Source organism: Doryrhamphus excisus, linkage group LG21, assembly GCF_037039965.1.
Source record: "Doryrhamphus excisus strain RoL-2023G ecotype Guam linkage group LG21, RoL_Dexc_Guam_v1.1, whole genome shotgun sequence".
In the NCBI taxonomy this organism is placed as follows: Eukaryota; Metazoa; Chordata; class Actinopteri; order Syngnathiformes; family Syngnathidae; genus Doryrhamphus; species Doryrhamphus excisus.
The window spans coordinates 10,449,438-10,462,052 of NC_136377.1; the positions used below are offsets into that span (position 1 = coordinate 10,449,438).

General features: G+C 40.6%; 1 pseudogene; it reads left to right on the plus strand.

The window, feature by feature from the left end:
- The first annotated feature begins 6,356 nt into the window (after positions 1 to 6,356).
- LOC144894598 (forkhead box protein O1-A pseudogene) lies at positions 6,357 to 8,486 on the plus strand (annotated as a pseudogene).
- Positions 8,487 to 12,615: the final 4,129 nt, after the last annotated feature.

Below are 12,615 nucleotides of genomic sequence, written 5' to 3' on the forward strand. Positions count from 1 at the left end.
CAGTGCTACTTTAATTTAACTAGCTTGGGCCTTCAAAGTAAAATTAAATGTCGTTTATTTTAACAATATAGTCATCGATTTAATGAAAACACAATTTGCAGTTACTAATTCTAGATGCATACAAAATCTATATGCTTACAGCTGTGTTTCGCAAACATGCCTTTGTTCCCTCGTCACTTCTTGTTTGCTAAATAGACTATTTCTGGCATCAGAAAAAGTATTTCCGGTATTAGACACGTAATTTCCAGATAGATTACTATGTGTTAAAATTGGTACTGTTTCCATTTAATTGAAAACACATTATGATGTGTGTGTGTGTATATATATATATATACATATATATACATACACACACAGCGGGGAAAATAAGTATTGAACACGTCAACATTTCTCTCAAAAAACATATTTCTAATCGAGCTATTGACATGAAATTTTCACCAGATGTCGGCATCAACCCAAGTAATGCACACATACAAAGAAATCCAAACATTTATGTCCATAAATTAAGTTATGTGTAATAAAGTGAAATGGCACAGGGAATAAGTATTGAACACGCGTACTGAAATTTATTTAATACTTAGTGCAAAAACCTTTGTTGGTGATTACAGCTTCAAGACGCCTCCTGTATGGAGAAACCAGTCGAATACATTGCTCAGGTGTGATTTTGGCCCATTCATCCACACAAACTGCCTTCAAATCTTCAAGGTTCCGGGGGTCTCTTCTGTGAACCCGGATCTTCAGTTCTTTCCAAAGATTTTCAATTGGATTCAAGTCTGGTGATTGACTGGGCCATTCTAGCAGCTTTATTTTCTTTTTCTTCAACCAGTTGAGTGTTACCTTGGCTGTGTGCTTGGGATCGTTGTCTTGCTGAAAGATCCACCCTCTTTTCATCTTCAGCAGCCTGGCAGATGACAGCAGATTCTGATCAAGAATGTCTCGATACTTTTCTCCAGTCATTATTCCTTCAATGATATGAAGTCCACCAGTACCACATGCTGAAAAACTGCCCCACGCCATGATGCTCCCACCTCCAAACTTGACTGTTGGTATGGTGTTTTGGGGGTGATGTGCAGTGCCATTTTTCCTCCAAACATGTTGTGTCTTTTGACATCCGAAGAGTTCAATTTTGGTCTCATCTGACCAGAGTATGTTCTCCCAGAATGTCATGGGTTTATCCAAATGTTGTGTCGCAAACTCCAAACAAGCTTCAACATGCTTCCTCTTCAAAAATGGAGTCTTGCGTGGTGTGCGTGCATGGAGGCCATGGCGGTTGAGTGCATTACTTATTGTTTTCTTTGAAGCAACGGTACCTGCTGATTCCAGGTCTTTCTGAAGCTCTCCACAAGTGGTCCTGGGCTGTTGGAGAACCCTTCTGATGATTGTTTTGACTCCTCTGTCTGAAATCTTGCGAGGAGCACCTGGCCGTGGCTGGTTTATGGTAATGCCGTGTTCTTTCCACTTCCGGATGATGGCCCCAATGGTACTCACTGGAACTTTCAGAAGTTTAGAAATGCGCCTGTAACCAATGCCTTCAGTGTGTTTTGCAACAATAAGGCTGCGTAGGTCATTGGACAGCTCTTTGCTTTTACTCACCATGCAATGCTTCTTGTCTAACACCTTGCTGGTGAGAAACCTTTTTAAAAGGCATTAATCAGGACTAACCAGCTGATATTACTTTGCACTAATAGGGGACAGGTTAACCTTCTAAATACTGACAAACTCCAGCTGCTTTCTTGGTTTTCCAGACCTTTTTACCCCTCCTTTTCTTCATGTGTTCAATACTTATTCCCTGTGCCATTTCACTTTATTACACATAACTTAATTTATGAACATAAATGTTTGGATTCTTTGTATGTGTGCATTACTTGGGTTGATGCCGACATCTGGTGAAAATTTCATGTCAATAGCTTGATTAGAAATATGTTTTTTGAGAGAAATGTTGACGTGTTCAATACTTATTTTCCCCGCTGTATATATGTATGTGTGTGTGTGTGTGTGTGTGTGCAAGGAGGCGCTTGAAACTTCTCGTACATATTGCATTTACCTTACCTGTAAACACAACCTCTCATTGCTCATATGTTCTACTACTATTAGAGACTAGTGTGTGTTAGACAAAGACTTGTGTACATTTTTATGGGGAACCATTTTGATGCAAGTGTATAAAATGTCCGGTATTTTTTCCAGGGCCTCAAGGGTAAAGAGGGACGTTGCAGGAGAGACAAAGTCAGGGAAAAATAACCTTAAACGTGTTTGTCTGAGGCTTACAAGCACCTTTATTATGACAAATGTACAAGATCATAAGAAATACTGTAACAGTTAACCAAGAAAGTGGTCAAGAGCGGTTGACTAGGTTCCGTACAAGGTGTGGGGATTGGGAATTTTTACCCTCCATTTCTCCCAAATTCATGAGGTAAGGGGGCAGTGGGGTAATATTCTGCTTATTGGCACCATATACTCATATTCCCATGCAGCTCTTGCAACAACATTCACACTAACGTCCACTAAAATGCAACTTTTTTCTACTTCAGTCTGTTTAGCTTCTGTGGTCCAATGTCACCACCTGCCCTTTCCCCCACTTTTGAGTTTAGTGTCTAAAAATTAGACAGCAGGTCACATGCTAACATGTTCTGTTTTTTGGAAGGAAAAAAAGGAACTCATGCAATCCTATAGGAAGGATTGCCTCGTGGTTAAAAATGCCTCCATCCGTTATACATTACAAATAACTAAACACAAACTATATTTTTCATTCAAGGCTTTAAAAAAGTATCTAGTGTGCATGGGAAGACCCAGAAAGAAAGAATAAAAAAAGTTCATAAAAACTGTGACCCTTTTGGCTGTGACTGTACAAAGAAAATAACTCTTTACACATTTGCTTAGCGACACCACAACCAATCAACATTTAGATATGCAAAAAATACATTATATATATATATAATATATATATATAATATGTGTGTATAAAACGTCCAGACTAGACACTGTAACCTTATCAAGGAGTGTCTTTGCTCCCTTTTGCAATGTAAAAACAACACAAGAACAAGATGGCAGTTCAAAGGAGTCGCCTCTTCTCTTCACCCTCTGATCCCTGGAGCCTTCTTCAGAGTCTTGGGAGAAGCTTGCTGCAACACAGGAAACGGGAAACATCTCACAATGTGCCAGTCGTTATGTAAAACGTGTAAATGCGTTTACGTGATGGTGTATGTGTCTTGAAACTGTGGACACTCAACGCGGATGTCAGTTCTTGGCACCAACCAGCAGAGGGTGCTATTACATCATATTAATTCACGGCGGACACCTTTGTTCCTCAACCAGCTGCAGGAATGCTTTGAATTAAAAGTAAACGTTTGTTCTGAATACAGTAGCTGGCAAAATATGGGAGGCACTCGCAAAATGGTAGTGGTAGTGGCTCAGGTCCCCCCGTCAGGTGGGCCGTGCAGACCTGCCAACATGTATGAACGTCGGGATCAGCATGTTGCAGACTCATGAATACGCTTGTGTGTTTCACAGCTCTCCATTTCGCTCTATTTCACCGCTTACACTTTCAAGTTCAGTCTGTACAGTACAAATTAATAAATACATATTAGCAGCAGTGGTCACTGGATGTCAGTAATTTTTCGGTGAAACCAGCACCAAACTAGATGGGCGAAACAACAGGCTTTTATTGCAGGTGACTTCACAACAAGCATGATGATGATGATGATGATAATACTAATAATGTCTCTGACAAAACTCCAAACCCCTGCCGTCCCTTCCCATTTGCCACCGATTCTTCAGCCTTGAACCCTGATCAGAGCATCCCTACTATAAGAGCCCATGTTTTTAGTTGAGGACTGTTATTTGGCAACAGCTAGAAATAGAGACAGGTCCAGAGTATCTATGCCACTTCTAGATGACAACACAGCAGTCTTACCATCGCTGTCTGAGCTGTCCAGGCGTCTCGATTTCGTTTTGTCCCGGTTGGTTTCAGCCTGAGAGCCTTCGGACTCGGACGTCGCAGCATAATTCACCTGCGACTTGTGGCTGCGCCGCGACCGTCGCCGACTCATGTCCAGATCGCTGTTGCTGTACTCGCTGGAACCTTCCGTCGCTGGAGACACAAATAGTTACAAAAGTTCCCCTTTTAAGCAAAAGTGACTTAAAAAAAGTATCACCCATCTCTACATTGTGTTTTGAAAAAAAAATGAATGAATAAATGACTGTTTCGTGCTTGACTATGGCCTATTATTGTAAAAATATTGAAAGACAAGTGAAATGTAGCATTCTTGTTTCTATGCATCAGTAATGTTACACTGCATGGAGTTAGCCATGGCATGTCCAACATAAGAGTGAAAAAAAGTTATCCTCACATTCGGTGTGATTTGGCTTCATATTTTGGCCTTACTTCCCACTCCATTTGAAACACTTTAACTTCACGATACGTAAACGGGAGGCTAACCACTTAATGTGGTAGCTTGAAATATGCTATGAGCGGCAGCCATCTGATCCCGTAGCCTGCTTTGCGTACTGTAGTGTAAACAAAAATTAGGAGGGTAAAGGTGAATGTAGGGGTGTTATTTCATGTCTAGAGGGCTCTAATAATGGTAGAAATCGTATTTACAAAGTTAAACAGGTGTCACAATCTGCATCGCCTCCTGTGTGACAGTTTTTGTGTTTCACGTTGTTTGCCTTAGTTCCGGTTTTCATGCTCTTATTTTGTAGTTCTTTCTGTGTTCGTCTGTCCTGTGTTTCGCCACTTTTACACTTTCTCCTACACGCACCTGTTCCCAATTGGTTTCTTGTATTTAGTTCAGCCAGGTGCGTCGAGTGTTTGTTGGTTCATTGTTACTACGTGTCGTATGCCAGTGCTGCATTCTCCGTACTTAAAAGAAATAAAAGCTAAGCTTTTACCTGCACCACTCGCTTCTATCTCTGCATCCTGGGGTCGCATCGCAACACCGCCAAGCGCAACCGTGACAACAGGTTTTCTATGCACTAACTCCAAACTCCTAAGCCTGAAAGCGTTATGACAGGAGGGGCCTCTGGCTCCCTTTTTAGACTCATATGGTATCATTAAGGAGAAGCTACTACATGAGGATTTAGCTTTATACATATTTGCCAAGGGGTAGAATCACTACTTACAAAAAGTTTTGGATGAGCTCACTTTCAAAATGCTCACTCTCTCGCTATATGAGAGCTTATTATTTATTACTTATGACCAAATCACTCTCTTTTATTTTCTCTGTGTTGTTTTCCACTTTGGTGGAGTAGTTTTGCCACCACTGGGAGGGTGTGATGGAGATGTGCAGATAAAAGTGCAGTGAGATCACAGGAAACATGCGATCATCACCTCCTGTGAAGAGAGAAGGGAAAGGCTGTCATAATAAATAACGAGATATTGCCATTCCCTCAGATACTGGATGCAATTACTGAGAGGTGCAGTTGCCAAGCAAAAAAGCTAGAGTCAAATATTATTTTTGTATGATTCATTATTTATGGTAATTATTTCCCGATATTTTGCAGCGTTTTTGTAAATGTTCCACACAACAAACGTATTGTATTGTTCCACATAATCGAGTGTCCAAACAAAGCACCCTAGGTTTTTATGACTCTCTGCCCTCACATTTTTTTTATTGATTGCAACTGCTAAATAACCCCCCATGGGGCCAAAGAATGTTGGATGTGCCAGCAATGTGGTAAAGAAGATGAGAAGCACTATTGAATTTGATCTTGCCACATCTTGTTCACATCAACAATAAGGTGCCTCCATCCATTATTTTCGATGATTTTTGAATTGTTATTGGCATGGAAAAACTGTAATTATAATCAAATGTTTTTTTTGTTAATATTTTTGGGATGTCAAGGTTTGTTGTAGTTTTAATCAAACACAATTTTAGTAACAATAGCCAAAATGTACCATAGGACGTCAAAGTGCGTCACAGCAGGATGTTCAATTCATGAAAATTGGATTGCATAACTTGGTTACAACCAGCGGCAGCACTGTTGAATCAGACTTGAAAAACATGCCATCATCTGCTGCACGGCGGTCGTGTGGTTAGCGCGCAGACCTCACAGCTAGGAGACCTGGGTTCAATTCCACCCTCGGCCATCTCTGTGTGGAGTTTGCACTCCGGGTACTCCGGTTTCCTCCCACATTCCAAAAACATGCTAGGTTAATTGGTGACTCCAAATTGTCCATAGGTATGAATGTGAGTGTGAATGGTTGTTTGTCTATATGTGCCCTGTGATTGGCTGGCAACCAGTCCAGGGTGTACCCCACCTCTCGCCCGAAGACAGCCGGTATAAGCTCCACCCCCCCCACTTTTAGTGGTTTTATCTTCAAAAACTGCTAAATAAATATTTCAAAACCAATAAACATAATGATTCACTTGATTGACGAGCAAAAACAGCTCACAAGGTTCTTTGGCCCCATGGTGAGTTATTTAGCAGTTGCAACACTTGTTTGCACAGTTTTGTGGAACAATACAGTACAAATGGCAAACTGACAAATTATTAATTCATTCATTTTCTATACCGCTTATCCTCACGAGGGTTGCAGGGTTATGCTGGAGCCTATCCCAGCTGTCTTCAGGCGAGAGGCAGGGTACACCCTGGACTAGTCGCCAGCCAATCACAGGGCACATATAGACAAACAACCATTCACACTCACATTCATACCTATGGACAATTTGGAGTCGCCAATTAACCTAGCATGTTTTTGGAATGTGGGAGGAAACCGGAGTACCCGGAGAAAACCAAGACAATGTATGACAAATGGGGTGAAAAAATTTTGGTGAAAATTGATAGTTGACTTCAGCTGGGATTGTCTCCAAATGAATATGATATGATATATGATATCCTTGGATGGCTCACAAATGATGAACTCTTGTAGAATTCCATCAGACACAACCTCTCACTGCACAGCCGCTTTGTGCGCATTCAGAACGAGGGAACCGGGAAGAGCTCATGGTGGATGCTCAATCCAGACGGAGGGAAGAACGGCAAGTCACCTCGACGCAGAGCTGCTTCGATGGACGACAACAGTAAGTTCGCCAAGAGTCGAGGGCGAGCTACAAAGAAAAAGGTAAAGTTCAGTGTATCTTCACAAGGTATACTTTAGAGTAGTCCGTGTACAGCTTGTATAGCAGTATAAAGTTACTGTCAACTGACTCCACACGCCATTATTGTCTAAATAGCTTGCCCACAGTCAAGCATGGTGGTGCTAGCATCAGGGTCTAAGGCTGCATGAGTGCTGGGAATAATATAATAATAATAATATAATATTATAATAATATAATATAATTATAATATTATAATTATATTATAATATTATTATAATATAAAATAATATGATTCATTTGTGATTAAATTCAGGTTTTTGTTTTTCCCCACAACCAGCTGGTCCCGGTTCCCAGTACTCCACCTGGCTGGGAAGTCCAAGCTCCCACAACAACGAGGACTTGGAGGCCTGGGGCTCCTTCCGAACACGCACCAGTTCAGATGCTAGCACCCTCAGCGGCCGCCGCTCACCTTTCTCCTCTGAGCAGGATGACCTGGCAGAAGCCGACAGTCACCTGATGTACGCTGGGGGTAGCAAGACCACCACCCCTTTACCCAGCCTGTCTGAAGTGTCGGGATCCATGGGGGGCTCGGAGATTGTCATGGAGAGCCTGGCGGATAACTTGAACATGCTGTTTCCGAAGAACCCCCCGATGGGTTCTGACTCTTGCTCTCCTAATGGCGCCATGCTTCAGAGCGGTCCCTATAACTCCCCCCAGCCACAGCAGGACTATGGAAAATGCGTTTATGGCCCGGCTCGGATGAACTCCATGTCCTGTGAGAACCAATATATGTGCCCCGCTGGCCTCCTTAAAGAGCTCCTGACCTCAGATGCAGACACCAGAAGAAACATGATTCCCTTCAAGGATTCGCTTGTGTCTCATGTCGGGAGGGGCCGTTGTCCAGTGCCCACCTATGAGAGCCAGAGCCAACCAGTAGGTCATAATGGCGCAAAAATGATCCATCCGTCCTCCAACCTCACGAGACCTGAATAGCAGTAACATGATCCCCTTGACCAATTTGACTCGTCTCTCAGGGGCCCCTCCTCAAATGACGAGCCTGAGGACACACCTGCAACTGTCCCGTGGTCACCCGGTTCTGGCTAACGATGTCACAGCGACCTACCGCAGCAGCAGCAGCAGCAACAACGGCTACAGGGAATTTCACCCGCATGCACATCATCAGGAGCGGCTGCCCAGTGACCTGGACAATATGTCCATTGAGAGGTTTGAATGTGACGTGGAGTCTGTCCTCCATGACACACTCATGGATGGCGGGTCGTTGGATTTTAATTTCGATCCAGCAGCTGGGGCTCAAGTGTTCCCACAGAGGGTGAAGACGACCACTCACAGCTGGGTGTCAGGCTAAGGTGGTGGATCTCACCCTGTGTGTGTGTGTGTGTGTGTGCAATTTAAGAAAAAGTATAGAAAAAGTGCCATAATTATTTTGAAGATTTATGACCAATTAATATAAGTAAAATAACATCTTCTCTTACTACCAACAAGTAAGACAGGTTAGTCTTAATAAATTCACAAATGATATTCATATTTTGGAAATTTCCATGTGGCACAAGCATCAGTAGAACAAAGTATAGTGCAAAGCATGAAATAATTCCAGACCACATGTGTCAGGTTTAAAATCCCTGACGCTTGTAAAAAACACTGCCTGTACAAAGAGAGACACAGAGAGATGAGTTTCTTTTTACTTGCAAGGAGAGGTGATGGAGACTGCACAGTTACAATCCTCCTACCAACTCTTAGACAGTCACCTTTCTCCTCGCATTTTATTCAGTTAGGAACGCCCTAGTTACAATGAGGTTTCAACTGCTGAGGGAAGGGGGGTTTAATTATTCCAGTTGAAACCGGTTCTTTCGTACAACATGTTATCCATAGTGTGTGGGTATCTCATCCTTGGCATGTGATCCTCTGGGGACACACACACATATTCTTTGAGGTCACATCTACTTCTGACCCGTGCCTATGCCCCCTGAGGGTGATAAAACTATCTGCTGAGGAATGTTCTGTCATGTTCTGTTTTCCCTTAATCATGATGTACACCACAAGTGCAGGCGTCACAGTCTTAATCTTACATTGCTATGTGAGTGACATGAAACACATGTACAGCGTTAATCTTACTTTGTTATGTGAGTGATATGAAATGTTTGTAGGTCATAAGAAAAATAGGTCATAAGAATATAGTAAAAATAGGTCATAAGAATATAGTAAGAATAGAATAACTTTATGTACAATTCTTCCAACAGCATGACATCATCACTCGGGCACCGATATCATTATCAGCAGAAAGAAATAGACCAAAATTTGTTATTTTTAGCTTTTTTTTGCTAAATCCATCCATCCACTTTCTATGCCGCTTATCCTCACTACGGTCGCAGGTATGCTGGAGCCTATCCCAGCTGACTTTTGGGCTGTACTGTACCCATATTCAGTAAATAAGAAGGATTATCGTGTCTGGTTATAATAAAGTAAACATACAATCATTCCTATAATATGTTTTACACATGGTGGAATGGTTGTATATTTGGAGTTCATGATCCAGCAGTGAGTGTGTCAGATCTCTTCACTTGCTAGGAAGAAATCCGCAGGGTTTTTATCCCATAGTATTTGCTGTATTCTCCTCAATAGATATTAAATATGAACTATATTTGTGTCCTAAAATAAGCCATTATTTACAAACTGTATCATATTTATTTGTTTTTATTGATTCTGTTTGACCTTTTCTCTTCAACGGCGCTGTATATTATTTCTGCACTTAAAGTAGTTGCTTTTTGTTGTTTGGGGGGGGGGGTTCCAAGCAAGATGCTGAAGAAACACTGCACTGGAGTTATTTTATGTTGGACTTTGGACTTTTGTTATTTTACTGCAGCTAAATTTGTTATATAGTTTCAATGTTAATATTTTAAATAAAATGCCAAATCACTGTGCTTACAATATGCACTCAAGCTGTATATATTCTATTCTTGACTAGTTTTTATGGATATTTAAATTAGTTTGTTATGATTATACAGAAATGTAAGATTGTGTTACAAATGGTTGTTTACGTATCTCAGTTCAAACTATACCAGTAAATCTATGAACATTCAATACCTCAAAATAATGTTACCTCTTAAGCCTTGAGGGATATTTCCCCCTTTTATTATTTTTATTTACTTTTTATGTACATATTTTATTCCTTACATATTTGTGTTATTTTTGTTTTGTTTTATGTGACATTTTTTATTCAGAATATGGTCAGTGTATATTGCATGATTTCTTTTACAATTATAGCCGTTAGTATCTCAGTAGATACTTTTAGATGCCAGAAATATATCATAAAACATGTAAAAACTACTTTCATTTGTCTGTTTTAATGTAGTGCAATAATAATATGAAGATGAAGAAATACCAGTTTATGAACAAGGAGGTTCTTCTTTTGTCTTTGACTTGGTATTTGAAAATAACTTGGTCCTGCTATTTGATCAATTAAATATGCATAACAAATACTTATTGTAGCAGAAGCAGAATCTCTGCGGAAAAGCACCTCTGGACATAAAATAGGTTAAAAATGTGAATATGGGGCCTCTAAAGCTTTGTAACATGTGGGGTCATGTGTTACAAGCCATGGTAAATTCACACACAATTAATCCCACAGTGGGAGACATTTAACTGCAAAGCAGCACATACAGGGCATTTACATCACTGATGTCAAACTCAAGGCCCAGGGGCCAGAACTGGCCCCCCACATTATTTTATGTAGCCGCCAAAGTTTTGTTTTTTTGGCTTATTTTCTCTGTTATTATGTCTGCTATATTGAGTGGAAAAAACTATAGGGGTGTTATTTCATGTGTAGAGGGCTCTAATAATGTTTAAAACCAATTTTGAAGGTCATAGACAGGTTTCTGTGCCATAACTACAAAAATATATAATTTGTAAATAAAAAAATACTTATCACAGGTTTGGAACTAATTGGCCGTGATAAACGAGGGATTACCAGTCCTGTGATTTCTGTGTTTCAACACCTTAAAACCTTCCTGTCTTTTAACCAATCATCGGTGCACAGTGAGGTTGCCTGCATGACAGGACATCCTGTCCATGTTCTGCTGCTGTTGCTCTGCTGCCACCTGTCTGTTGTTTTTTGCAGTGCACTGCTGGTTCTGTGGAACCACCTGTGCCACCTGAGTGCAATCATCAGACCTTCATAAGCAATGCTGTGAGACTCACTGGCTGCCAGATTGTTTTTTGGGGGGCGGAATTTGCTCGCTCCCTGCTCAATCACGCTCTTGCATTGTGCCTTCTTTGTGTGTTTTACCTTCTGGTGATTTTGCTGCCTTACAACCCTTTGTTATTATTGGTAGCAGATTTAGCTTTGCCATCCTGCAACTATCCATTATCCACACCTGGTGTTTGTCCTTTATGTATTGGGGGCCCGACGACTGGCCTGTGTCACACACGTCCAACTAATCCAGGTTGAAAAAATAGAAGTATATGGTCAGATTTTGAGAAAATGTCTCATTAGCACTGACAAATGGGTAAGTAACAAGCATACACACTTTTAATCGCGGTTCCCTGTGTGCAGTGCCAGGATCGGAACATACCAATATAATACACCCTGGGGTTGCGTTTTCTGCTTAAAATGCGCATGATAGCTGATGAAAGTGTCTTTATGTGGACATTTTTTTACTTCATTCGTATAGATGAGTGTTTTTTTTTTGTTCCACCGAGTGGGGGAAATTTACATTTTGTTCAACACCCGTGCAAAGGCTACAGTATTTTATATCAACACGAGTTTGAGTTGTGGAATGGGCAGATTATACATTTCCCAGCATGCTTTGCTGAAGTAAAAATAATTACTTTTGACTGTCTTGTGTCTCTTTAAGCTGTTATTTTGTACAGAAAGGGTGTAATAGTTAAAGTGCTGACGTTTTTGCTAGCGTATAGTTATTTTTAATGTTGGTCTGAATCTGGCACCTTTATTTAAAACGGTTTTAAATTTTGTACTGTACATATACCGTTGTTTGCACCCAAGTTGGATGAGAAGCTGGTGGATCAGCTTATGTTGGGTGGAATTAACTGATTCACGTCTATTTTAGAGATTTCAAATGGTCAAGGAAGTTATCAGTCCTTATTACACTTATACGTCTATTTATTATGAAAGAATTTCAATGGTTTGAAACTAGCAAGCAACAGCTTCCTGCTCTGTTACTTTGTTTTGCTGCAACGTTCTAAATAAAAGCTTGCCCGAAGCAAGAGGAAAGTTTCCTTCTTTCCTGAAGACCTACCTGTATGCTCTATTTTCCCTCTGACACAAATGATGCGTAGTATTACGACTTTATTCTCAAAATCCAATTTTTAATGTGGCCCTAATCCTGCATCGTGTGTACAGAAAAAACAAGAAGCTTTTCCGTGAGCGTATACACCTTTTATTGCTATAGTTTTGTCATAGCATTGAGTACACTTTTGGTGATTTAATGTTTTTTATTTGATGAAGCAGTGGTCAAAAGTGAAAAATAATACTGACAGCATAGAATCAAATTATATTTATAACAGCATACAAAAACCTGTTAGACATAATGCATGCCATGTG